The 27,784-nt window shown below is 49.4% G+C and overlaps 1 long non-coding RNA gene across 1 annotated transcript; it reads left to right on the top strand.

Moving 5' to 3' along the window:
- On the top strand, window positions 1–27,784 carry LOC120949544 (uncharacterized). Its single transcript, XR_007453374.1, has 4 exons — window positions 1–1,179; window positions 3,467–4,057; window positions 20,881–21,048; window positions 25,144–27,784. It is a non-coding gene; the product is annotated as an uncharacterized LOC120949544 (long non-coding RNA).

The following is a 27,784-nucleotide window of genomic DNA, read 5'->3' on the forward strand; positions in this document are numbered from 1 at the left end:
TGACATAATTTACTACATTTTTAACCTGTAATAGCGAATTCAACAAACTCCAATCTGTTACCGTTTTTGTTTCTCTTTTTTTCGGTTGGTTTCGACGATATTGGCCAGGCTTTGCGCGAAGGAATGTCAAACATTTTCACCACGGCGAGCTGTTCGAGCGCATTGCGCATGTAGTTGCGCGAGAGCGCCAAACGGCTGCAAAGCGACTATTGGAACCCGCGCGTGTGTGTGTGTGAGTGAGTGAGAGAAAAAATGAAACGGCGATAGAGAAAGATCGACGGTACGGTGAGAGGAGCACCAACTGAACCAATCTACAAGCGACTCACATAACTTAAAATTCGTGATTCGCGGCAACTAAAACATTTGATGAACGAAAGTTTTAGCTCCAAAATCTACTAATTCGTAGCTTGGATGATTGTTTTGGCTTGAAGGTAATGTAATGAACCGTTGAATGATACTTATTGCACATTGTCATAAATGCAAATGTCATAAATTTACACAATGAATGCCTGTATGCCCCTCCACGAACGGCTCCCTTCAGTTCTTTTCCTCCCGTTAAGATTTTCTAGTTCCAATTAAAATTTACCAAAACCCTGCAAAACTTCGGTAACAGTGTGAAGCAAAAAAAACCCTTTTCATTTGCATGTTTTTTTGAGTGTGTTCTGCCTCTGGTTCGTGCAACTGTATTGGGGCAGCCTTTACACACGCGAAGGAATGTCAAACATTTTCACCACCACGCTCTCTGAGCCGTTCGAGTTGTGCGCGTGAGAGATAGAGTGAGAGAGAGAGAGAGAGCACACTCATGCCAGCGCGCGCGTGAGACGAAACGAGCGAGTGAGAAAGAGAGCGCGAAAAAAGAGCGAGAGCGGAACAGCATCGGCGAGAGCGCGCTGAACAGCTGAACCAATACAAAAGCTGACGGGCCCGCAGCGCCACAAAAAAGAGGGAAAGAAACACACACACACAAACGCACGTCCTCAACGCACGTCAGGCGAGGAGCAGCTCCGAAGAATACCGAAGAAACGCCAAACATTCTCAGCAAGACAGGTATCGAGTGAAGTCACAGTTTCCGCGTGCAGAGCGCGCTTTGGTGGTGTGGTTCGGTGTGTGGCCGTGGTTCGAACCGTGGCCGTCCCTTCCCGCAGCGGCCAGCGGAATCAGTGTGCTGTGTGGCGCAAGGTAATGAAGAAGTGTTTTAGGCGTTACGGCGGCTGTAACGGCAACTGATCGCGTGTAGTATGCGTGCGCCATACACTGCTCCTCTTTGGAGTTGCGGGTTCACTTACCAAAAGCTGTACCGCGGGTGCGGGTTGAACACTCTGAATTCCTATGGCTACTGTGCGAGTCATCTGTGCGTGTGTGTGTGTGGTGTGTGTGCTGGGAGGTGTAGTGTGTAAAATGTGTGCTACCGCAATTAGTTCCGTTACTATCTGCAATTGCTGGTGCGTTTGATCTTTTTTTTCGAGGGGGAAAAAATGTACCTTTTTCGCTGGTGACGGATTTTTCCATAGACCGCCCTTTTCCGCAGTTTGTGCCAAGGCAGGACCGAGCAGGCAGGGAGGAGAAGGTGTGTAAAATGTGGTGTAACTTTGAACTGGTTACCGGTGGACTTTGGACTGCTGATGAACTGCTAGTAGACTCTGTAGAGCGCTGTGTGCTGCGTGTGTGTGTGTGCATCGTAAAAAAAACAGTAGTGTCTCTGTGTGCTGCGGTGTCTCTCGCCGAGTTGATCGCCAGCGGTAGAATAGAATTGGTTGGTTGGTTGGTTGGTGGTGTGTGCGCGCCGATCTACTGTGGCTTTGCGTTTCTCGCGTGTGCGCTCATCGTCTTCCCCGTAGTGTGTGTTGGTTGGAGGGTCTCTAGAAATTTCGGTTGAACAACAGCACGTACAGCAACGCCGATGTCACACACAATACGCATTGGTGGGTGGGGACCGAGTTTGCGGATTAGCAAGCAACGTAACGACCACCAAAGGACACACACAACACGCCGTGTTTGTCGTCGATATCGTCTACCTTTACCTCTTTACCTTTTGGAAAAGTGTTGAGCGTTTTGCACGGCCGCAAACACCACACCGTTCCCGGAACCGTTCCGGAATTAGCCCGGCAGGTGTGTGTGTGTGTGTGGCGAAGAAAATCGTCAGCCCAACAGCACAACACATTTCTTGCAAACCATCATCTTCTTCTCAGGCATAGAGGGGCCTACTCGATGAGCTCTCTGCGGTCTGCACCAACACCACCACCCTGTGCTTGGTGTGGAGGATTCGTTCGATTTTTCCCTCCGCATATTTCCGTGGCACTGTGTCCGAATCTAATTGAAGTTAATTGAAAGCTTGACTCTTTGGATTGGATGGGGCCGCGACCGACCGCCCGTCAGCCGCACGGCGGTGGACACATTCTTCTGCCGTGTTTGTGGAACCAAAAATATGGAGCGGGTGGGGGGCAGGGGAGTGACAGGGGTGCTCTGGTGGTGTGGCGGTACACGCGCGTCACCAGCATTGGTTCCGTGTGTAGTGTGCGCTCTAGCTGTGTGTTGCTCCTCGTTTTCGGCTAACTTGTGTCACGCATACACACAACACCACTTGACAAAAAAACAAATTTTGTATTAGATATAGAGCACTAATGCGTGTGCACATGGCCAGTGTTGTTCCCCCCCTGGTGTAAGCAATAGAATAATAGAGTTTGAGCAATGATGGTGTACCAATTTGGGGGAGAGTCCAGTTAAATTTGAATACAACTAACACACACACATACGCAGATACATTTTGGGGTTAAGAGGTTTTTGGTAATATGCAGAGTTGCGCATACAACACACAGACACATCCGTGGTGGTAGCACTTGTCTTATCCTCAGAACGCCCGTATCATTTCGGGACGCAAGAGGGTGGTTCAAAGTTGCTTTCAGAAGAAGGAAGTGTTGCTGCTTGAACACCACCAACACACACTACACACACTGGGCAAAAAGACATCCAGATCGGGGGCCACCACAACCACAGTAGGCCATGATTCTTTGCACTACTACTGCGCAGTGGCAAGTGTTGGCTTTTCGAATTGCTGCGCAGAAGGCGAACCTCTCTACATCCGTGCCGGTGTGTTCTACGATTGTTGTGTTGGGGTTTTTGTTTCACCTGTGGCAGCAAATCGTTTGATGGACGCTAGACGGTGCACACATACACACACACACACACAAGGAGGGGTGCTAATACAGTATGCAAAGAAGCAGCGAGTGTGGACACTTCCGGAACTGCGTTGCGTCTCGTCCTTCAATTGGAGGGAGGTTCAAATAGGTTGTGTGACGTTTTGGTTAGAATACAACAGCAGAGCACTTACACCTAGAATCGGGGAATCGTTCGTAAGCCTAGAAACTGGCCTAGAAATTTTTAATTCGAAATCATGCAAACACGGCGCAAAACAGCGATAAATAACTGATATTTCAATTAGTCTCGTTTCTATTTTTTTTTTTTGCAGATCGGATCGTTCCCTGGAAACTAAGTATGGGTGTCGCCAGCAGAAAACGGAAGACGAGCAAAAATTATGCACCCATTCAACAACTTGCAGCAGCTTCCAGGAGAGTGCCAGTAGTGCAATGAAAAATCCCGGAGCAACCATCCTCACTGGGTGTGCTGGTGTGGGTGCGTGCACGTACGTGACAGCCAGCTGGCGCTATACAGGATCGCCAACGACGTCAGGGGGTGACTGCAGTCAATAACAATCGTGCTGGTTGTGAAGAAACCGGTACATTATCAAGCAACGCCCCGCCGCTACATCCTCCATAACGCTGAGATGTGAATTCTCTCCTCGAATGTGGGGTGGCAAAACGCAGAACGACGGCACCACTACCATCCAATCATCCCGACCCCCCGCTCAATAGCTTGTTGGCAATCGCGCGGTACAAAAAAAAGGGCAAGAGAACCTGAGGACGGGGAGCGCACCCCTTATCCCGGTACGGCGGTTCCGCGGGTTGCTGCTATTTCGTGAAGGAGAACACCACCACCGGGCCACCACGAGATTTAAATGAGTTTTCGTCGTCCCACTGCTCCCCGTTGTGGAACCGATGATGTAAGTATCGCACACACACACACACTCTTCTCTAAGCAAATCGGTTGGTGGTGCTAGCATCTCATGACTTTGCGCATTGCATTGGTTTGAAACAAAAAAACAGAGATGGACACAGGAATTAATGTGGGTGTTTTTGTGCTCCTACTCACAAAAGAATTATTTTTTTTTTTTAAGCATTCATAAGGAATTTTGTTGTATAAAAAGTTTGGAAGCAAAAACACGACGGTCGATCACGGTCGTAAGCTTCATTTAGGATCGTATGCCCTTTTGGTGGAAGATGGTGTACGATATGGCATTACCTGTTACACACTGCGGCTGGAATAAACAGCATCTTTCCCTTCTCATGTGTCAAATCACCCCTTTCTTGTGGTCGCCAAGTATGTGTGTGTGTGTATGTTGTCAAATTACTACCAATTCTAGCTCTCGCTCACTGATAAGAATGTGCATGTGAGGGAGCGGATTATTTTTAGCCGTGTGTAGTTACGGCTGCGGCTAGCAACAGAGCATCGGGGCGAGTTGGCTACTACATCATGTAAAATCATTAGATAAGCTGTCTCGCTCTTTCCCTCCCTACTTTTCGCTCTTTTCTACACACATACACACACACACAAGCACATGCTCTCAATGGCAATGGAGGAACAAGCGGAACGAGGGAATAGGCCACAGGGGGTAGGCCCATGAGACCCGAGGAAAACGGCTAAGAAAAGAGGAGTTTTGTTCGACGAAACAGGGAGGCCCGTAGTGTGTGTCCCTCTCTCTCTCTCTCTCTCTCTCTCTCCATCTGTCTCTTTCTCTCGCTGTCTCTCTCCGTATGGGGGTGTCCGCATTGCGCGTGCGAGAGTATATTTGTCTTGAGTGTGGTGACACCCTCGTTTAGGTCGCTTCCTCTCCGGGGGTGTCGTTTTAGTAGTCTCGAACCACCAACCACACCAGCCAGGGAGGATGGGGTTTAGTAATAGTGTGTCCGGTTGTCGATGAGTTGACGATCTGCTCCCCATCCATCCGGGTTAGTTGCTCATGGTGGCGGCGCGATGGTAGGCGCCGCGATTCCGGCCGCAAGATGTATGCGCGCAAATAAAGTTAAGCCTCCGCGCTCGGGTTCGGGATCGAGCCGCGAGCAGTCGTGTAGGCCGTTTGTGCCGCCGAGCGCAGGAGGAGTTTGTCGTGGGCTAGCTATTTTAACTTGACAGTTAAAGTATATTACACCACCGCCGGAAACAATGGCGAATTGGTGACGTGCGGCGACGGGGTAGTAGCAGTGTTGCGCACACAGTGGGGCAGCCACACAGAGGTGGGACGAATTTATATGTATTACACAAACACACACACAGACACACACAGTGTGATGTGTGGTTGGGGCAATGGCGCCAGACGTGAATCTCGGGAGCGATCTTTCTAATCGCGCGGCTGTCCGGAGGAGCACGCGAGATAACCTTGCCCATTGCCGCTCCACAAAACCATGACGGAAAAAAATCCCCCTTTCGGAGCCAAACACTGATATGTGTATAAGCGTATTATGGCTCGAGATCGAACCACGCAAGTCAGAAACCCCCACGATCATGCGCGCGCCCCGCGTTTGTGGGTGTTTTCAATGTCCGTTACTATCTTTGGTTGCAAATTGGAAGCTTCAGACCGTCGCGCTCTGCATTGTAGAATGAGCAAAAAAGGTGGATATTTTTGCAACAAAAAAAAGAGTAAATATGTTTCACACACAAACACAACAAACGGCGGTTTCCATACCCAAACGGTAGGGAGCGAACCTCTCTCTATATTTAGTACCCAAACACGGATATTGGGATCTGTGACTGATTTATGGATTAAAACATTTCCCATTTTCAAGGTTGCGCATCCCACACCAAAGGCAAAAGTGCGGCGAAGAGCAGAGAACAATCTCTGTAAAAGAGCGGTGAAAGACAAGAAAGAAAGAAAGAAAAAAAAAAACAATCTCACACAACCCAACCCTGAGATTCCACGATCATCTGCGATCCCACACACGGCCACAACGGTGTGTGAATCCCGCGTGTTGTGTGCATTGAAAACCCAGAAGTAAAAGGAAGCGAAAGAGAGAGAGAGAGGAGCGAGAGTAAATGCGCACGCAAAAGGGCGAAATGGTGAAACACACGGAGCTAAAGAAGAGATTCCCTTGTGAGAAACGACACTTCGGGCAACGGCACAAAAGCCAACGGAGGTCGGCCGAATCCAGTTCACTTTGTCCCGATTCCGACTGCTGCTGCTGCTGCTGCTGCTGGTGCTTGGAGTGTGTGAATCTTCCCTCGCCTGCTCGCTCGCACGCTGGGATTATGGTCACGTCCGTCCTGCCGATCCCGTCCCATCAGCACACCATCGTCATCGTCCGTGGTGTGTGTCCTACCGAGAAGGATGAAGGTGGTTGGTTTTGGCATTGTAAAACCGGCGGTGCGCGCGCGGCGGCGTTGCACAAACGACAAGAGAGCGCGTCGTCGGTTGCGGTGTGTGTGTGTGGATGTGTGCGCGCGCGCGGGGTCGAGTGGGTTGGTTCGGTGGTTGGGCCCGGGATCGGTTTTTGGTTCTGCACCAACCAACCAACCAACCCAAAACAACCATGGTGGCGCGAATGGTGGCGGCGGTGACGGAGTTGTTCTCACGAGAAAATGTACAATTTTCTGGGAACCGGACCGATTCCGAGATGATTTCCGCTATCTTTCCACGCGGGGTCCCCCGATGCAAACGACACACGACGGCGGAACACACGCGCTCTTGCCCGCGCCCAGGGTTGCCTCTCCGCCGCTTGATTGTCCCGCCGTAATGTTGTGTCTCTTACTCTGCAGCTCGGCGAAAGAAACTGTTGATCGTTTCTCAGTTATTTTTTTGTTTGTTTATAGCCAAAATGATATGGAGATCATCATTATAAACAACAAAAATGAACCTTTTCCGCGCCTGCTTGAAATGTTATTGCTGGTCCGTTGGTTTCCCTTCATGCACACGACACGGGAAATAGGCCAAGCAGGTCAGAGAGAGAGAAAATACCATCCTCCCCGACTGCATTTAATCATTGTTTATGTTGCAATCAGCACGTTCATTCTGTTTATCGTTTTGTGTAGGGGCTTATTGAATCTACCGGATGCTATATGATGATCATACGATCATTTGAAGATTATTGGAATGTTTGCATTCGAATTAAAAAGAGCGTTTACAGACTACCATAATTGTCTCTCTCCCTACAGACCAACCAGTGTCTGAGGTCCTCTCCGGTTCGATCGGTGCCATCAAGTTGAGCCTTTAACTTATCAAACAGCAAGAAAGAAACTGTGCTGCGGACTATGTGTGATTCTCCGCCACGCCAAGAAAGATGGCCAAGGGGGGTGTGGAGATGTACAAGAAAGCAGAAAGGCAACGAAACAACATTCCTTTCGCCTGTCGGAGAATGTCTGCGCTGCTGTCGGGCGCGCTGCAAATTCTGGACAGAGCCGACGACGGCACACACTCACGCACACACACACACACTTACCGCGCTCACATTAAACGAAGAAACTCCAAATCGGGGCCTGTGCGGGGAAAGGAAAAGAAATGATCCCACGGTTTGTGTGTCTCTGTCTGTGTGTGTGTCTGTCTGTGTACGAATGTATGCTGCCCTTCGTTGGGTCCCGTGCACATGCAAAATGGAGCAAAAACAGAGGGAAACACGAGGCATGACGCAAAGTGAAGGGGTGAATGGTGGCCAGATATCGAACCGGTGGAATGTGTGTGCGATTTAAACGCACGGAACGGTTGGCGATGAAGGGTAAGGGGGGGCTGCCTTCGGATCTCCCGAAAATAAGTCCGTCCTGTTCATCCCATATATGCGGTCGCGCTTGGCGTGTTGCTGCTGCGGTGAACATATTTGCTATCATTTTATGCTTTCGGTGGTCGGGCGGGTTCGTTTTCCAATTTCTTCGCTCACTGGTTCTGTGTACGTGTTTGTGTGAGTGTGTGTATACTTTTATATCTTTTTCTTACACCCTTTTTCGGTTTCTTTCGCGCCGTTCGTTTTGGGGTTTGCGTTCGCCCAGCTTTTTCTGTGGTTAGAATGTGGTTCTTTCTCTAAATAGAGAGGGAGAAAGAGAGAGAGAGAGAGGGAGTGCCCAGTGTTGCGGTGGAATGTGTAGCCGGTTTTCATACACCTCCTCCCCCCTCCCTCCCGGGCCATTTCTCGAGCCTGCTGGTATGCTGGTCGTGTCTGTGTGTCCCTTTTCTTTCCTTCCTTCTGCACGTAGAGATCATCGGGGGAGAGAGAAGTTGGTGCGGAGGATCGCGCTCGATCGCCACTCTTTGCTGGGAGAATGGTGTGCCACCCATGGGTGAGAGAAGGTGGTGTTGGTGGTAACGGCGCGAAGGAGAGCGCAAGCCAAGCCGCCGGTGGTTGGTGTTTAAAGGAAATTTATGAATGAACTCAATCCATTCCACCGGAGGAGCCTTCCGCGCGCGCGGCAAGTTCAACGAACTCTCTCTCTCTCTGCGCCTCGCTGCACGGCGGGACGGTATATGGCCGTTTGAAGCGAATGGTGTATTGCATTGGCGTGTTTCGTTCGATCATTCGTGTGTGTGTGTCTGTGTATTAGAGGATGAGATTGTTCGATTGACACTAAGAAGCAAAGGAATGTTGAAGGAAGGAGGGGAAGGGGGAGACACGTTACACATTGCTGTGGTGTGCGCCCAATAGCGATAAAAATGTCTGCGGCGGCGATATGGTTGACTTTGTTTATGCTAAAACTAATGCTAAAGCTTAACAGCAATACTCGTGACAATTTTCATGAAATTGCTTGAGCGGTTCTTTACTATTAACTATATTTAATTATCCATCAATTTATGGGTTTCTCATATTTACTATTCAGTGAAGCTCGGTCATAATCCTGGTCATTAAGAGAAGCTCCGATGCGCACTACTCAACCCTCAACATTTGAGAAAGTATCTGAAATCATTATCAAAAGCATAATAAGTATCAATTTCAGGTATGGCTTTTTCTTTCTCCAACTACATGAATGATGGTTGCACCCCCAGCAATCATGCAGGGAGAGGTGCGGGTTAGGTACGCGTGTAAGGGTTATCGAAGGTTCAAACAAGTGCAGCGCGCACTGCACCTCCTCCAACCACGCTGTTCCGTATGTAGTGCGCATTCAGTCGACTGCGTTCAATTAGAAACGCCATTCCAATGCAACGCGCAGCTCGCGGCCCAGCGGCGCAACCACACTCTCGAATGCCGTCCTCTGTTCCCGCCTTCCTCCCCATAGCCACACGCCACTTGAGTCACGCAATTGGGTTGGGTTTGGAGAGAACAACGCACGGAATGCGCTCCCCGCGATTGTTGCAGTTAATAAAGTTATTAATGGATTGCACCATGCATCCGCGGCGGGCTGTGTCGCGGCGGTATTTATTTTTCTACCCCGCGCGCGTCTGGTGGCGTGGCCGGTTACAATTGCCCTAGTATTAGTAGTCGTAGTTCTTCGACACCTCTATCTCTTGAGTCACAGTTCGACCTAGTTTTTGAGCAAACACACTACCCCGTAGTAGCAACATAGCAGCGAGTGACGAGAGGTCCATGTTCCGATTTTCCCCGTTCATTGGGTCCATCTTATCCCAGTGCGCTACGACGACGACGCGACACTTACGGCGATCTCTCTGGTGCGCGTCGTTCGGGGGGACGGTTTGCGCAAGCAGTGTATATTTCAGCAGGCTGTTTGTGCCTCTCACTTGCGGTTTGTGGGTCGGCGCATGCGTGCGTTGTTCCGGCGCGCGAGAAAGATGGATGGTGTGTTGTGCTGTGTATTTTCACGACTTATTTCCTAACGCGCAGCGGACTGCTCTAAACTGCTGCCGCTGCTGGTTGAGGGAGAGGGGCGAGGGCAAAGAATGTCTTTTAAGTCGTGCGAGCGAGACTTACTTCCGGTTGTGGATGGGGATTCGTTTTTTTCACTTCACTCTTCTGCCGTCATCTATCATCTGCTCTCGAAATCATCGAGGGTAACGGGGGTTGTTCCGTTTCTTCCGGCAATGTCGAGACGGCAATGTTGGTTGTGTTGTGTCGGGACGGGCGTTTGGGAGTTTATTTCTGTCCCCTGGGTTTGTGTGTGCGTGCTCTGTTGTAAGAGAGAGAGAGAGTATATGTCTGTTCTATATTGCTGATATGGTTGCGAGTTCAGTTGGAAGCAATTGAAGTTAGCTTATTTGCATTATTTTTTGAACATCTTTCAAAATATCTGGCATCTTGTTACCGTATTTGGTGATAATAACATAGTTTAGACCTTTGTTTTTAATTGCCACTGTTAGAAAGGGGCTATAATAAGCTAACTCTATCCATTCCTTCGTTTTACCCCATCATTTATGAATTAGCAGCTTATACATTTCCTCTTTTCCAACACAAACACGCCGCCGCCACGTAACATTTGAATAATGGGTGTGGGAATCGCGAGAAATCGTGTCGTCAACGCGCGGCGCATATATTTGGCCACATTCAATCATCGTTCGCAAATTGGGGGAAAAGAAAATAAAGCATTCACTGGTTGTGTGTGTGTGTGTGCATTTTTTTGCGCTTTTCGTACCTTCCTTTTCTACACGAAAACCGTTTTGCTACATGCCGTGGTTTTTTGTTTGCCAAAGAGAGAAAGTAGCAGCTCTAGCGGATTGAGAAAGGGGGAAAAGTAGTGAAACACACACTCCGCTAAGGAAGGAAGGGAGGTCCGTCAAGCGGAAAGAAACTAGTTTGGGCGAGCCATAGCAAGGTAGTTACCTTCGGCTGGTTGAGAGGTGGCTCTGTCTTATCCTTTTCAAAATAAACCTCTTTTACCTCCTTTTTTGTTGTTTGGTTCAAAGCCGAGCTGACCTTTAACGCGCGAGAGCGTGCGAGCCCGGCTTTGAGCCGCCTTTAGCATAGAGTTTTTGGGCATATTTTACACAATGACTGTTAATGTGGGGCAAAAACCCTAAAAAAATGAAGACAAACGCACTCGAAAAAACGGAGGGAACTGAAAAATAAATTAACGGGAAAACCCGCGTTACAAGATTAGATTCTCATGCATTTTTTGTGTTTGTGTGGCACCAATGAAGAAGAGAATCAAGCGCGCGCACTGTCTTGGGTACGCGCACGGAAGTGGTACGGAGTGGTGGTGTGGCATGACAAAGCGGAAGTGAAGGTACACACACGCAAACAGTTTCGTTAAAACCTTCACGGGTGGTGATGTAATTGTGTTTGATTTAGACACACACACACACACACGCACGAACCCTTGCGGGGTGCGATTTTCGCGTTTTTGGAAGACGAAAAGTGCGCAAAACTAGCGTAAAACGTGCGGCGGCTGCTTTTCGAACCCGACGATCTCCGTCTCTCACTGGCAGGGCGCTTTCTACTGCGCTTGCGTGTGTTCGGTCGGGGAAAAGTAAAATCTTTGTGCATAAAGAGACGCGTTTCGAATGGTGAAGGCACATGTGTTCGTTCGTTCGTTCGTTTCATGTGTGCTTGCTGGTTTAGTTTCCAAATTTCGCGGAAATTTGCGATCGTGTTTCACGAAGGGAGGTTTTAAGAGAGGGACTGGTGGGCTACCAACCAAGGAAAAGGAATTGGCACGAAACAACGGAGCAAAGCGGCCTTTTAGAGTATAAGCAAACAAGGTTGTAGGAGGTCCAACCAATCTACAAAGTTCGGTTCCCTTCGATCGGGCTAAAACCAACGGCATCTGTTTAAAATCATCGTAACATATCAAGCAGATCTCACCTCACTCACATTTTTTTCTTTACATCAAGCTGTTCAAGGAGAAAAACGCATACTCGGGTGATCTTAAATGCCTAGGAATAATCGATCGAGTCCGGATGAAACGCACGTATCTATGTAGAAGTTCACGTATCTATGACTACAATGGAAGCAGCAAAGGAATTTCGTTTTATATTGCCCCAGGGTTGATCTTGCCCCCCGACCAGCTTTATAATGCCTAGGTTGCCTTCACAGCAGGGAGGGGTCCTATAAGGGTATTATAATGAAGGCAATATGACTAACACCTGAGGATTTTATGATAGGAACGGCAGGGGCCGTGTATAGGAATTGAATGAATTAAACATTTGCTGTTCATGATTGCTCAACGCCATTGTTAATTGGTTGCCAGTTTAGTACTACCAACATCTACCAACCGACCATCTATCACACCGTCGTGGACTAGTCAACAATCCGAAGTTGACTCCGATCCATAATTTAGGAACTGACTCCGGAGTGTAGGTCCACCGTGCATTATCTGGAGTCGTTCGGAATCATCCGGAATCTTCCGGACTCCAATTCCAACCGATTTCGGACGACTCCGGACGACTCCGAACGATTTCGAACGATTCCGAACGACTTTGGATGACTCTGACTACCAATGACTCCTAACGACTCCTAACGACTCCGGACGACTCCGAATCCTCGCAGAACTATTGGTTGCCATTTTGCCGGAGTTGGAATCGGGCTAACAATAGCCGGAGTTGGATCGGAGTCGTAGGGGTGCGCTCCAAAGAGCACATCACTACCGTGAACCTTACCAACTTCCACAGTTGACTCTTTCTAGCAATTCTGAGAGTGTTGGAATGTGGTTTATTCGCTTCCCGACAAGAGATGAGCGAACATTGATTACTTTTGTTTTAGCATCACATTCATTCGGAAGGGTTCCTCCATATTTGGGCATATTTTAAACTCTTATTCTCTAGGGTACCTTCCAGGGATGCTTGATGGTCGTTACTGGGGAGCGTAATTATCCAACATCATCAGCACTTGCTCGTTAGAAGGAGACACGTTAACGCAAGGCTTCAGCAATGAACGGTAGGAGGGTGTGAGAGTGGAACCTATAGTGTAATTATTTGTGTAACTACCCTCCTTGGCTCCTGGCGGTGTTTTGCTGCATATCATTTTCTATTTGCATTGAATGCATCATCATGATGATGTGAGTCGACGACGACGACGACCGAAAGCAAAACGGTTTTACATGCACTCGATAGATGTGTGCAAAATGGTGGCATCCCCGCATACACGAACCTGCCAGTGAGTGTGTGCCTGTTGGTGTGGTGGTGGTTTAGAAAACATCCGCCAATTAGTAAACATGGGTTTTTCCACCTCATACGACTAGCTGCTTTCTCACACATCCGCAGCTTTCCAGCTCCCCGTAGCTTTTCCAACCGGATCGGCCGGATTTCCCAGATAATCACACACATACACGAGACGGCTCCGCTTGCTGCAAGGGCTGCCGCTTTAGCCCTCGTTCTTCTATATGCCACGATTTTTTGGAAAGAAGATGAACTGGGGCGGGAAAGAAAGAAACTAGTTAAATAAATTCCCATAGTATACTTCAAAGCCATTCTCTCCCTTCGCGCGGGAATTTGGTTGCCCTCCCCTGTCTCTCATAACCGATCATAACCGTAATTTTTCTCGGTTATGTTGATGGCTGGGAAGGAGAAGGAGGAGGAGTGGTGGTACACCTTACCACAGACACAACGAAAAATGGGAAGCAAAAGGGAAGGGGTTGTTTTATGAGGAATTTTTAGTTTTTCTCCCCTTTTGGTTTGAATGGGCGTCTGTTTGTCCGTTGCGGCCCCGTGTTCGGTGGGTATATTTAAAGCAGTGTTTAGCTGATTGACAGACAGCGTAATTGCTGCCAGGGTAAGAACGGTATTAGAAATCTCTTCGGGCATGTCGTCTCCTCTTTTAGCTATTAGTACGTGCCTTGTGAGTGTGTCTGTGTGTGGATTTGGTTCGGGTCACTATTTTCACGGATGTGCCATTTCTCAGGCGAGCGCGCTCGCGCAAAACTAATCGCCCGCGGAGTTTGGCGTCGTCGTCGTCGTGTTCGCCTTTTATGTTTCGAAGATGGTGGAACGTCGGCGCCACGCTGCTGCGCCAAGTCGTTTGTGTGTCCATAGTTGTGTTTGTTTGCTGGCAGCCAACGCCTCTGACCTGTGGCTGGCCCTGTGACTGGTCTGAAGCGCTCTCCTCTCGGGTGCCGTCGAATGGCTGGAAATGGCCTTTTTTGCTGTTGTTGTCGCACCGGTGGTGGGTAGAGCTTGTCGTCGGCCTCTTTCGTCGTGAGTCGGCAGCAGTACGTGCCCGTTTGTCAAACTTTCGTTGCCTTTTTTGGGGAGGCTCTGGGGCGGTTGAGAATCGCAAATGTGTGCGGCGGTGCGTCGGTGGTGGTTCGTTCGTTCGTAACCGGAACCAAACACTCTTCGCCACTATGTTGGAAACGGAATGAAGGAAGACAAAAACTACTGGCCAAATCATCATCGTCGTCATCGCCCTCTCCGCCAGTTGGCAAATAAGGCCTGTGGACAGTAGTGAGGAGCTGTGCTACTACCTCTGCAATGGATTGGGAGGAAGATAATTGTGAACAAAAGTAGAGTGGTGTTTTTGCAAAGCCAATAGTAGCAGCTAGACTTTTTCTGATTCATGCTCTTGCCCTCCTACCACACCATCCATGGTCATTCCGTCGTAGCGGTTTGATGTTGGTAAAAACCCAGGGCCGCCAGATTGAAACGGCCGCCCTCGGCCTGACCAAAGACACACTACCTACAAAGACAACCTTCTTCAACTATTATTTTGTATCGTGAGCAGCACATACCAGGCAGGCAGGCAGCGCGTGCGTTAAAATATTTGTCACGCATTGCGCTTATCGCAGTCTGTGTGATATGTATTTTGCTTGAGACATCTCCTCTTCAGCCTTTATCTCTTCAACGACCCTGGCTGAAATATATTACAACACTTCTTACAGCAGCACGGGGGTGAGCAAAAGGTATAGAACGTGTCTTCTTCGTCTCTCGCTGTTCGACACGGACAGTTTGTGGCAGTTCCACCTGTGTCTGTCTCTCACGGTTCCGATTTTACGACGGCTCGAGGACACACGGGCGCGCGTGAACATGGTTTATGTTCATGTACGAAGGTTGTTACAACACCAACCCGATAGACAACGACAGACAGACACCGAGGGCAGAGAGAGAGAGAGAGAGAGAGAGAGCGGATAGAAACACTGCCGACAATGTTGTCTTTTGGTGCGATAAGGTGTGGCGTTTTGTTTCTTCCCCCCAATGTCAATAGTGCCTGCTCTCTGGCGCCATTGGCCTGGACTGCAGTACCTCATTGAGTTGATTGGATTTTAAGCTCTGCTGACACTCGGGGCGGCTAATGTGGAACCAATCGCTACCTATCGTTAGCAGCTAGCTAGATTGAAGATCCGCTTTCTTGCTCTTACGCAATGACTTGAACCGGAAGTTGCGAATGACCCATCCAGATTCGAAATGTTTGATGTCTCCTCCAAACACAAACAAGTGGTGCAAAAGGGAGCGAAAGCCTCTATGAATGACTTAGTAATCAACAACTGTCCCAGATGTGGGTTGGACTCATCATGATGGACTGGGCTGCTGCTGCTGCTCGTCTTATCAGGGGGTTAACCGAACCCCGCGCACGTAACCTTTACACCTTTAGCTTTAGAAATCTCCTCTGTTTGGCCTGGCCTGCTCATCTGCCAGTGAACGGGGTCAGCCTCTAATCTTTTGTCGGTCAGCGGGTTGTTGTGATTGGACGAGCAACGACGTGATTCAATCAAGAGCAGCCTCCTTTCGGGTGGTTTAAATGACGAGAATGGGTGTATTCAGTTCGCGTTTCCAGTGGCGGCAACAAACAAACAATGTTGCTGATAAGCGCAATACAACATTTGTTTCTTCAATGGGGTGGTGTAGTGTTGTGCTCTTTGGAGTGCACACACGATTCCGATCCGACTTCGACTATTGTTAGTCCAATTCCGCGACTCCAGGAAAATCCGAACCACTAGTTCTGCGCGGAGTCGGAGGCGTTCGGAGTCGCCCGGAGTCGTCCGGAATTGTCCTGAGTCGTTCGGAGTCGTCCGAAGACATTCGGAGTCGTCCGAAGACGTTCGGAGTCGTCCAAAGGCGTTCGGAGTCGTCCGGAGTCGGAGTCGTTCGGAGTCGTCCGAAGTCGTTCGTAGTCGTTCGGAGTCGTCCGGAGTCATCCGGAGTCGCTCGGAGTGGTTCGGAGTCGCTCGGAGTAGTTTGGAGTCGGAGTCGGCCAGAGTTAATTAGAGTCGGAGTCATTGGGAGTCGTCTAGAGTCGATCGGAGTCAACCGGAAACGGAGTTGATCGGAGTCAACAGGAGCCGTCCGGTGCATTGTGCTTGTGATCAGGCATTTAATTTCGTTGTCTTTCTTTTTCTTTCACTTTGCGCGTGCACTTCTTATACAGGCCTTTGTGTCGAAGGCCGACTTCGGAAGACTCCAACTCCAACCGATTCCGGACGACTTCGGACGACTCCGGACGACTCCGGGCGGCTCCGGACGTCTCCGGACGACTCCGACTCCGGACGATTCCAGGCGACTCCAGACGACTCCATACGACTCCAGACGACTTTAGACGACTTCAGACGACTCCTGACGACTCCGACTCCGAACGACTCCGGACTACTCCGGACGTCTCCGGACGACTCCGGACGATTCTGGACTACTCCGTCTCCAAACGACTCCGGATAATTCCGGGCGGACCTACCTTCCGGAGTCGGTTCCGAAATTATCGGAGTCGAATCGGAGTCGATACTGGATTTTTGCCAGCTTTACCCATCACTAGTGTGGTGTGTGTGTGTTTGTGTGTGAGGTAGCATCTATCACCATCCTTCTTATTTAGTAGCAACCACAGAGAGGCACAGCTTTAGTGCTTTTGTGCCACGTTTAGTTTTCCATTATCAACTCCGGTCGGTCATTCCTTCGTGTACAGATGATGATTGATTTCATGAGATCGTCGTGTGCGCCTTGTGCATTGTTTGCCGTCGGTCTTCAGAACAGTGTGTGCGCGCCGACCTTTGGAATTTGCTCTGCTTTGAAGCACAATAATCAGGCGCTGCTGCACTTTAGATTGCGCGCATACTTATCAGTTATATACGAGCTCCTCCTCCACCTCCTTCTCTCACACACAGAGCTCCAAGATGCATATATTACATTCACCAGCAGTCATGTTCTTTCCACCCAGCAGCAGGACACACGAGAAGAGGAGTGCAACAGGAGCGCAAACAGCATCATCGTGTGTGTGTGTCTGCGCCCCGGACCTGTGTGCAGTAGACGTGAACGATGATGATGATCATGCACACGACACACGCGATGCACATGAATACCGCGGGCGGTGGTGTGCATTTCATTCGTGAACGGAAGGGAAGAGCGAGACAAAGAGGACGGTACAAGGTGAGGGGAATGCGTCTGAACACATTCTCTCAGGGTTTGGCAAAAACCACAAGAGACGCGCCGTACTTATCCCTACAGAACGTCCGCGAAGCGAAGGAAGAACACACGGGCGATACAATCCTAGGCACCCCACACACAAACGGGTTAAGGATTTGATGCCGATTAGAGCGAACGAGAGGAGGCGAACAAGCGAACGAGAAACGATACCCCTGCGAAGAAAGAGAATTAGAAAGGAGAAACCGCAATAGCGCGGCGAACGAAAAAGAACGAGAGAGAGAGAGAGAGAGGTAGAAAGAAACGGAGCGACGAACCTCCACCGGTTCGCGGTAGTGGTGATGTGGGAAGTGCGAGAGCGAGTCAGCAATATGCGCCGTGCTGTTGCTGCACCACCACCACCACCACTACTGAGCACGGTTGGCGGTTGATTTCATTCAACTTTTTCAACCGTCATTCATACGACCGAGCGACGACGATGTACTTTCTGCCTTTCTGCCGGCGCAACCACAACCCCCCCGTCCGGGCTCACACAACAACCGTGCCCATTCATAATTTTAGCTTCATTCATGGGCTGCTTTGAACGATGTAGGAAGAGAGTGTAGAGAAGGGGTCGCCGCTCGGTTTGGTTGCTTTGCCCTGTAGTGCAATTTTCCAAAGCATGTTCTGTGCTCTGTATGTAGGGAGTCTTGTGTATGTATGTGTGAGTAATTTAAATACCCAATCGTTTTTTGGGGGTTTGGGGGAAAATGGTCCCTTAAACCTTAAATCATACTCAGGATGATGAAGAAATCCCACAAGAGAGAGCCCCAGCGTTTTATCGTTTAATGTACAACCACAGTCCAACGTGCGAGGATCGATCTCCTCGCGCATTGGGGTTTTAGTAGGGTTCGTCGTGTTGCAGTTAATTTGTAACTATTATTACGTGTCTCGAATGCTGTTGTGCTGCTATTATTTATGCGCCACCAACACACACACACACACACAAACACATATTTTAAATCTCGTACGCCCCAAAACTAATGAGCAATTATTCACTTGTTTGACTCCTTTTTCGCTCTGGCGCGCGGTGTACGCTTGGTGGTGGATGGCGCCTCCGCGGCGATGGCTCTCGACCACAGCGTGCCCCCAGCTGCCTTTTTGTTACCCCTTTGCTCGCTTCGTCAGCAACCGAGAACTGTAATTTGTGTTTTTAGTTCGATCACGTTCAACGTGCACATCATAATGCTGCCCACCACCCATCATCACCGAAACCCATCATAAAATAATGCCGACGAACCTCCTGGAAGAGAGAGAGAGAGGCGGTGAGTGGGGCTTCAAGCCGCAGGAATGCACGTTGCGGATCGGTGTCGCCGGTGCGGATTTTGGGATGAAGGGGTGAAGGAGGAACGATGGATGGAGGGGAAAAAAGCGAAGAAAAGTAATTTTCTTGTGTGGTGCCCGCTCGCGCTGCACATGATTCAAGATTAAACTGCTCTCGATGTATATCTCGCTCGGCTTCGGGTCCTCCGCTCGTTTCTTGCGGCAAGCGTTGAAATCTTGCGCCCAGCGTCTCTGAGCGGCGTCAGTTGATGGCAAACTGCCGAAACACAACGTGATTGGGTGAAGATGCACTATCCCGGAGGTGGTTACAACAATCCTCTCAGTAACCGTGGCGTTATAATTCATTTTGCTGGGTGTACAGTGTGGTCTCCAATTGAGGGCATTGAAGCGATATTTGCTGTGGCGCTGTGGCTCTTTGGGCTATAATATGCAGGATGTAACACCATCACCACCACCGCTCCCAACAAGCAGCAATCGGGGCGAGTTAAACTATGAATGTGTACGGAGATGAATCATACTTTTCCGTGCCACCACCACAAGGCTTTAGTTTGAACAAAAATCACAGTGCCAATCAATGGCATGCCACACAGAGGCCACCGATGGAGGGTGGAAATGGTAGCCTGCCTGCCTGCCAGGAGGAGAAGCAAGAGACGAAGAAGAGGAAGAAGAAGCACTGGATCGAGTCATGGCACACGCAAACTTGTTTCCTCACCCGGGGGGGTGGTCAGCCCGAGGTGGAAACGAGTTTCTCAGTGCCTTTGGTGTGCGGAATCATAGAGAGCGAGAGAGGTGTTAAAGTGTGGCGCAAGGGCCTCCCGGAAAGAAGGGACAAGTGTGCTGTTTGTGTGTGAGAGAGGGAAGTGAAAACTACATTCCAGTGGCGCGCGTTTTACCGAGAAACTTTAAATCCAAAAGCGCCGTTGCCGGCTTTTTTGTATGTACAGATAGATATATCTCTCCCTGAGTAAGTTGTTGTGCGGCAATGATGTGGACGGACGGACGGACGGACCGGCCACGGAGTCACGTAGTAGTCGATGGTCAGGTTTGAAATGGGTTTTTTTCTCCCCCTCCTCTCCCGCCCGCCCCGTACACCCCATAGCGTGCGTGTATATTAAGTGCTATGCAAATTTCAGCTCGATTCCGGTGAAAACCTTCGTGAAGTACACTTCTACTACCACCAACCTACTACCCTCTGGAGTGTTGTGTGACTTATGTGTATTATAACACGCCTTCGTCTGCTCGTTTGTTGGACATTTTCTTTGTTGGTTGGTGTTTTTACTTTTACACACATCCCCTAGGAGGAAGTTGATCGTAATTAGTTGTTTGTTTTATGTTTCGTTTGCTAACAGTGTGACAGCGGTGAAGGGGGTCCTGTTTTTTGCCATTTTGGTTCCTCATTGTAAGTAAGACATGTCGGAGTGGGCAGATTACATTGTCGTCGTCAACGCTTCAACTCCACCATCCGTAGACAGTTTCTTTGAATTCGCTCTCGCGCAAAAGGGAGTCCGATGACGCGCATTCCATTCGCATCAGATCAGCAGTTTTGTGCTGTGTGCGCCGCCGGCAGGGTTTAGTGTGCTGCGCGTGTTGGCGGCCTCCAAATAGGCCATTGGTGTTGATGATCGCATGCCCGAGATTACAGTGTGTGTGTGTGTGTGTCTCTTTGTACGCAGAATGTCGCTTAGTCATAGGCGTTACGCGGTCGATCGGTCACCGCAGATATTCGCCCATAACCGCTCATCAGTGTGTACTCTACTCTCACACTGTGGCAGTTGTGTTGTAGGTGTTGGTTGGGTTTGTGATTGGATTCTATCGAGGAAGAGGGGGGAGACTGAACTCCTCCTCACCGTCTCAGTGTCTAAGTAAGACACAGTTATGTAAGCAAACCGGTTGTCGGCATTGCCGAGGACGAGTTTTTGCGTACCGAGTGCGCGCCACAGACACAGACTCTGAGACACACAAGTGTGCGGTGTATGCATGATGATGATGCTGATGAGAATTATTCCAGACCTTGCTCTCTGTGGCCGCTTAGAGCTCTTGCGCAAATGCTAAAGGTCACCATCACTCATATAATTCGTGTTCTTATGGCTCACTCGTTTTGCATAAGGCGACACCAACACTCGTTCAACAGACGATCGGCTCAAATGTGCAAAAACGAGGGAAACACTCAGCTTCACATCTGTAGTACCAAAATTTTAACACATTTATTTCATTGAAAAAATATATAATTTTAAACTCCATCTGGAACAAGTTGTTCGCGCATATGTCTAATGTTTTCTCTCTTCCTTTTTGTCTATTTGCAGAATCATCAAACCTTTATCAGGGCGCCGTTTTGACTATACTTCCGGTTGGTCTTTTTTTTTTGGCGGCGTCATGTACAACGTGTGTCACAAATGTTCTGGCGGCACAGGAACAACCTCTACCAACCGTGTGCCATGAATGTGGATCATTGAGGCGCGCGCACACACACAGTAAGCAAACATCATCATCCAATATAGCAGCGAGAGAGCCACCTTGTGTGCTGTGGCGCAGAGCATATTTTCGGAACCCGTTAGGGGGGGAGCCTTTTTCCATGTGCCCTTTACAACATTCCCTGCGCCAATGGGGTTTGCGCATGTCTCTGTGAATAAGGGGGAATGTGGGGGTTCAGTGATTCTACTTCTAAGAGACTTTTTTTTACACAGTAAGCTCTAGCGGAAGTTGGCTCCAGATGTTTCTAAAATGTGTGTCACTGCATCTGCGTGTGCGTGTGTGTATGTGCGCAGTTTGATTGGACACATAGTGTACACCCCACACTTGAGAAACGGTGATTATTTCATTATCAATCGGCGTATTGATTTTCTTACAATGCTTTTCTAGCATTTTCTTCTAATCGTTACACAAACGGTTGCTTCATTCCTCCTCCTCCTCGTTCATATTACTTTTCTCTCTCTGTCCCTCATACCACACACCATTTTGCGACTGACTGATCCCTCTAGCTTAGATCGCTCTGATGGATGATGTGCATGTGCCCGCGGTAGTGTTGGCGTGATGTGTGGTAGTAGTAGTTGTAAGACGCGCGCGCGGTACTGGTTTTGTTGTCCGCTGTGGGCCCAAGCGCAGAGGCGCAGAGGGACGGCAGCAGCGGCACCGTCGCATTTGATTCAGGCTTGTGATAGTACGGCAATTTTCTGGCTTTAGTTCGTGAATGAACATCGTCCAGTCTACACCACAACGCGCGGGGTGCGCTGCGTTGTCGATCGCCACAGCAGCAGATCCGGGGCCAGTTTCCAGTTTGCCAGTCGTGGGCATTCCATGCTCTGAAGTGGTGGGGTGCATAACAACAAAAAACAGGAAATGAAGTAGAAAAAAAAACAAAAAGAGATGTTTTTGGTTCTCCACCAGCACCATCAATTTTCCTTGTAGAAACATTTCTCTTCGTGGCCCTCCCAGTGTCGGTGAACGATCAAGCGATGAAGCCGCCAGATGTACCAAAGAAAGGGAGACAGAAGGTACGAAGTAAAAGCAAGAGATTAGAGAGAAAGAGAGACAGGGAGAGCAAGGAAGAAAGTGCAGCTTTATAAATCGGAGCAAAGGTTCGTTCATTATCGATCCAATGTATAATATCGAAGTGTGGCCGCATGAGAGGGCCAGAAACCGCGCAAACCGCGTGTGTGTGTTTACACGAGGGTGCAACATTCCAAAGCCCTCCAGGCGGTCTGTGTGTGTGTGTGTGCGGTGTGCTGCGCGCACCGGTTAAATCAAAAGACCATCACGTTGCTGCTGGGTGTGCTGCCAATCCCTCATCATCCAAGCAGTCGCCTCCTAACCCTTGGATGATTGGTAGTTGAAGTGGTGGTACACCACCAGCATGTGTTGTACTGTAACGGCATTCGGCAGCGGACTCCTTGGATCTCTCCTCTTTCTGGCTCTTGCTTCGCGCTCCTATCGGTGTTCAGCTGTTGTGTGGCGGCATTCCTCCGGCTCGTTTGCTGTGTCGACCAACGTCTTTGGTGGAGGAGCGCGAACCCTCTACAATGTGTGTGGAACCAGCAGGGGAAGTGTGGAATGTTCGAGTGTGTATCAACAAGCTCGCGCGAAGACGCGCAGAGAGAGAGAGATAGTGGTGTTGTGGAGTCGCCCGTGTGTCGTGAATGTATGGTGGGTTATCATCATCCGACCACCACCATCACCGACCGACCTGGCAGTCGCCCAGTTGTTGGCTTTCACTCGGCATTACCATGATCATCTTTATCATCATCGCCGTCGTCGTCGTCGTCGCCGTGTATTGCTGGAGAGGGCGGAAGGGCCCTGCTGGCGGCAGCTGATGGAATCTTGTCCTTTTGAGGATGATGGTATCAATTTTTTAGATCGTTCAAAGACAACCCACTACTACATCCATCCCACCTTTTCCCCCCCAAGCGGCGGGGACTGCGCGCTATGAAAAAAAAGAGAATCATTCATAAAAGTCATTCAGCGGAGGGGACTGTGACCGTGTGCCACTCGATTGCAGCAATCTGGGAAGAGGAGGAAACCACCTAACAGGAAAGCGGCACCGGGGTGAAGGAAGCAATACAGGGGGCGGAGGGAAGAAGAGAAGCAGGAATGTGGGGGCAGGGCTTGCTCTTTTTATGGTTGAAAGTTGGCCGCCCGGCGTCGCTGAGAGCGCCATACACTGAGCGATATTGGAAAAGAAAGTTATGCTGCTTTGGTGGTATTGGTGTATTATTTCGTCTCGTTGCTCTCTTTGCTCGCCCAATACGAAAGACACACACGGTATACAGTTGAGGGGGGGGGGGGGGAGGGGGGGAGGTAAGAGGGGGATTGTTAGTAGGGTGGCCGTAGTTTATTTAGAACGGGATATTGTAGTGCGCGCGCCCCTCCTGACGCACGACTGCGCGAGAGTGGCCGCGAGTCCCACCGGATGTTTACTCTATATACATAGTATAGAGGTGGGGGGGGGGGGGAGGAATAGTTGGAGAGTGTGAAGGGTATCGGAAGGAAAGTGGACAAAAAAAAACTGCACACACTCACACCGACATGCGAACGAACAACATCATCATTCACTGTAAAGTAGTCCAGAGTCCGGGTTGAAGTCGTGATTGGCAGTCCCCACAGCCCCCATTCCTCTCTGCTCTCTTGGCGTGTAAATTGAAGCCTCACGCCTCATGGTGGTGGTACTTTCATTCACAGATTTCTGTCCACTTTGTTGTGCGCTTCCGAAGGGGGGGGGGGGGGGGGGGTCGAAGGGGGCACAAATGCTGGAAGCAAAATAAGAAGCAAGAAAAAGGAGCGTGTCGTTGAGTAGGCTGTGCAGCGCTGATTATCTCTAGCTAAATGGGTAGTGTGTGTAAGTAGGCGCCCATGGCACAGAGGTCGAAAGTACAGATACGGAGGGGGGAGCCGTGACCCATTCCCCTGGTGTGTTTGGTTTTGGTGTGCGACGTGCAATGACGTCCTCTTTGCGGCGCGGTAAGACGGGTTTTTATTTTGCTTTTTTTCCTTAACCTTTCAAATTCCAGCCTGTGTGTGTGTGTGTGTGTGTGTGGCTGGATTGTGTTTCTTCTCAATACATTGTAGTTTGAGAGCTGCTGCTCCATGGTGATGTGCCTTACATAGCGCAGAAAAGGAACGCGAACCCGTGGAGTAGGAGTAGTGGAAATGTGCTGCTGCGACTACTTTGATGTTTCGAAACGCGGCGTTGTGTGGTGCCTCAAGCCTCAAGTGAAGAAGGGGGGAGAGCATTACCGACCCGCTAATTCATGAATTTCCTGCTTGTGTGCGTGCGTCCGTGCCGTGATGTATTGCTGCATCTTGAGAGGAAGTCTCCTCCTGCTTCGCGGCTTATACCTGCAATCATAATTTTGACACATTTTTAACGAGAAAAGCTCCGCACGGGTGTCCATATAGTCTCTCCGTGCAGGTGTGGAGGAGGAGAAGGAGCAAGGCACGATCGCCGCTGCTGGTTTGGTTAACGTGCGGGTATAAAAGCATAAATCAACGATAATTGTTCGTCGATTACATTTTAATTTACACATCATCACGAAGGAGGAGGGGGTAGGGGCATCGGGGCGCGCGCAACTCGAATGGAACCGAATTTTCTTGGTTAGTGGTGGTGGTGATGGTGGTGATGCGTCCTTCTTCAAGCGGCAAAAAGGGAATCGGCGAGAAAAAGAGAGCCAAAAGGCCACCACCGGCGGCCGACAGCTTTATCATTCGAAGTTAGCGTGTGTGTGTTTGTATCCCCACCATGCAAAGGGGAAATCACAAGAGACCCTTCGATGAGCACGAAATTGTGTTTCTTCTTCTTCTTTTTCCGCATGCACGTGGGACCGGTAGGAGGCGGCGGTGGCGGCGGCGCTAATTAATGGTTCAATTTGTTGTAGAGCGCGCCCAATGCGCCCTGGACCTCTCTGGCGGTGTCTGGTCAGCCACTGTGACTTGTGTTTTACAATATTGTATATTTGCTTATTTATACACACACACGGCACACACACGTACGTACGTACACCACTGACCAGGCCACTTCTCCTCCCCTCTCTCTGCTGTGCTGGCTCGTTTAGCTAATTTTTCTTCTCTTCTTTCAGCTGCTAAATCTAATCAGAAACACCATCCCCCTGCCGCCCACCCCCTGGTCACCCTCTCGCGATCGCCTCGATCATCATCAAGTCCATTGAGAGCTGCTGCTGGTGTTGCTGCTGCTGTTGCCGTGTGCCTCTGCTCTCCACCTAACGATCGCAGTAGGTCCAGTCGGGGAATGGACAGGCGAATTTCTTCATCAATTAGCCTGTCAGCTACACCAACGGCGCGCGCGGGAGGAGCGCTACGTCGTCGGCGGGTGATGAAGAAGGGGGGAGGAGGAGAGAGTGCACATTCCATTCGCGCAGCAGCAGAGCTCGGTGGATGGATGGAGAGCTGTTGTTCGGATGATGGCTTTCCCGACCCCGGAACGCCGCAACCATGTTGCTGCTGATGCTGCTGCTGCTTTGCAACCCTTCATTGTGTGTGTGTTTGTGTGGTTGCCTGTGGCTGCTCATGCACGTCAAACACAACACACTACCCGCGACTCGAGATGTGGTGGTAGGCTCGTGTTTAAGGTTTCGTCTCAATACAACGCGGGGAGCGCTTCCTTTTGCTGGCCAGCCACGAAATCAATTCGCCGGCAACAGACACACCGCTCCTGGTAGCAGCAGCAGTTCGTCGACCCGCGCGGGCACGACGTTGCATTCCATTGGTGGAGCAGAGAGAGAGAGAGAGAGAGAGAGAGAGAGAATAGGGCGGCTGCGCGCCTGTGTGTCACCACACACAGCTCCCCAGTGAAACGAGTCTCTCTGTTTCTGTTTCGGTGCTTTTTGTGTGTGCGTGCGCCCAAAACGCCGCAGACAAACAGGAGGAGATATGGTTATGGTGGTAGCCATTGACTTTCTTTGACCGCGAAAGCTCCCAAAGCCTGCGCAGACATCAATTCTGGCGATAAGAGGAAACAGCGCATGGGAACGGAAGCAGCAGACACACGGGGGAGAGGAGTGGTGGACCCCAATGGGTTCCCTTTACTCAAGAATTTCCCCCAATATGTCCCGTTTCGACGTGTGTGTGTGTGTGTCGGTGCTAAGATTGAAGTGTTGATGGTGTGCTGATCATCGTTAAAAGTTGAAGGACCCACCGATCCTGTTTCGTTATGTGTTTTGATCGGGTTGTGATTTCGTCGTCGGGATCGGAGTGGGAGGGGTGTGTGTGTGTGTGTGTGTGGATGAAATGTAATCACAGAACCGGTTTTCATTTTCGATCTGACTTATTTTTTTCACAAACAAGTGAGATCACTTTGAAAGCTGATTTTGTACAATTAATTCAACGAGACCCAAACCACACAAATCAACCACACCCGCGTCATGTTGCCATGCGAAAATGAAGTGAGAGCGAATGTATCAGAATGTGTGTTGTGTGTGAAAGAAAAATGTTGGTAAAATTATGAATATCGAAGACCTATGTAGCAATACATGCTTAAGCAGTAGGTGAGTATATGGATCATCATCATCAGCGCTTTTTTTCTTTTGCAGATACAAAAAAAAAAAACTTAAAATTAAATCCGTAACGAGGATACTACAATCGATTGGGAGGAGTCAAGACGGATCTTATCTCGAAGGATGATCGTTATAAGCAGACCAGGAACAGCGGCCAAGTTAAGAGTTGAAGATGATCTCCGGAAGAACATGTGGCACAACGATCAGCAGGGAACTCGAGGTCCTCAGACACGGACACGCTATATATTAACCTAATTTCCTACAGGTGCTCCTTCACCACATCCTTCACGGGTCCTAACGGGTATCCTTACAGGGTTTAACAGGAGTTCCCATAGCTGTGGGACAATTCATTGATTCTTTCCTATATGAAAAGAGCTTGATGTAATGGGAATTGAACTCTATAGCACTCTTCTTAAACAAATCAAATACGAATTTCCAAGGAGCCTTCCAATAAGGGTGCCATACAGTAGAATTTCCATAATATGAAGTTTAATTCCTATAAGAAAAAGTAAAGGAAGTGTCCCACAACTATGAGAACCTCCAGAAAACACTGTATCGGAGATTCCGTTTTACTTTTTTTTGTGCCACTTGGCCAGTGAAGCAATTCCAAGAACACGGAGCTACACCAGCTTCAAACAATCGTGTTTATTCATCTCGCTCTTTCTCCCCTTCTCTCTCTCTTTCTCTCCCTCTCTCTCTCTCTCTCTATCTCTCTCTCTCTCTGTCTGTCTCTGTCTCTCATACTTCCCTTTGCTCTCAGTAGTAGGCGATGCTTTTTAGCTCGAACAACGGCGGCCCGGGTGATGATGGGTCACTTGGATGGAATGCACAATTACCCTTGCGTTGTCAATCAATCAATGAAGTCATACTGCGCTGAACCTGAGACTAGCCGCCCCTCTATGAAGGGTGATGACGCCGATGATACGAAGCCGCTGACACAGGCTGCTGGCAGGGTGGAAGGGGAGGGGGGGGAAGGGTGTTCCGATGACTAATGATTGCGTCTCAATTCCAGTGCAATTTGTTGCCGTGCTGTCATATTGAAGAAACTGATTGAATTACATCACTCCTTGAGCTGTAAATCATTTAGCAAGTTACTGTGCAGGACTTATAAAGCTGATGAGAATATTAAGGAGCTGACTACCTCTGACATATGACTGGAAATGAGAAAATAAAGCCAAACAAGAAAAAAGCACTTCAAAATAACAAA

This window comes from Anopheles coluzzii, chromosome 2, assembly GCF_943734685.1.
Source record: "Anopheles coluzzii chromosome 2, AcolN3, whole genome shotgun sequence".
NCBI lineage: Eukaryota > Metazoa > Arthropoda > Insecta > Diptera > Culicidae > Anopheles > Anopheles coluzzii.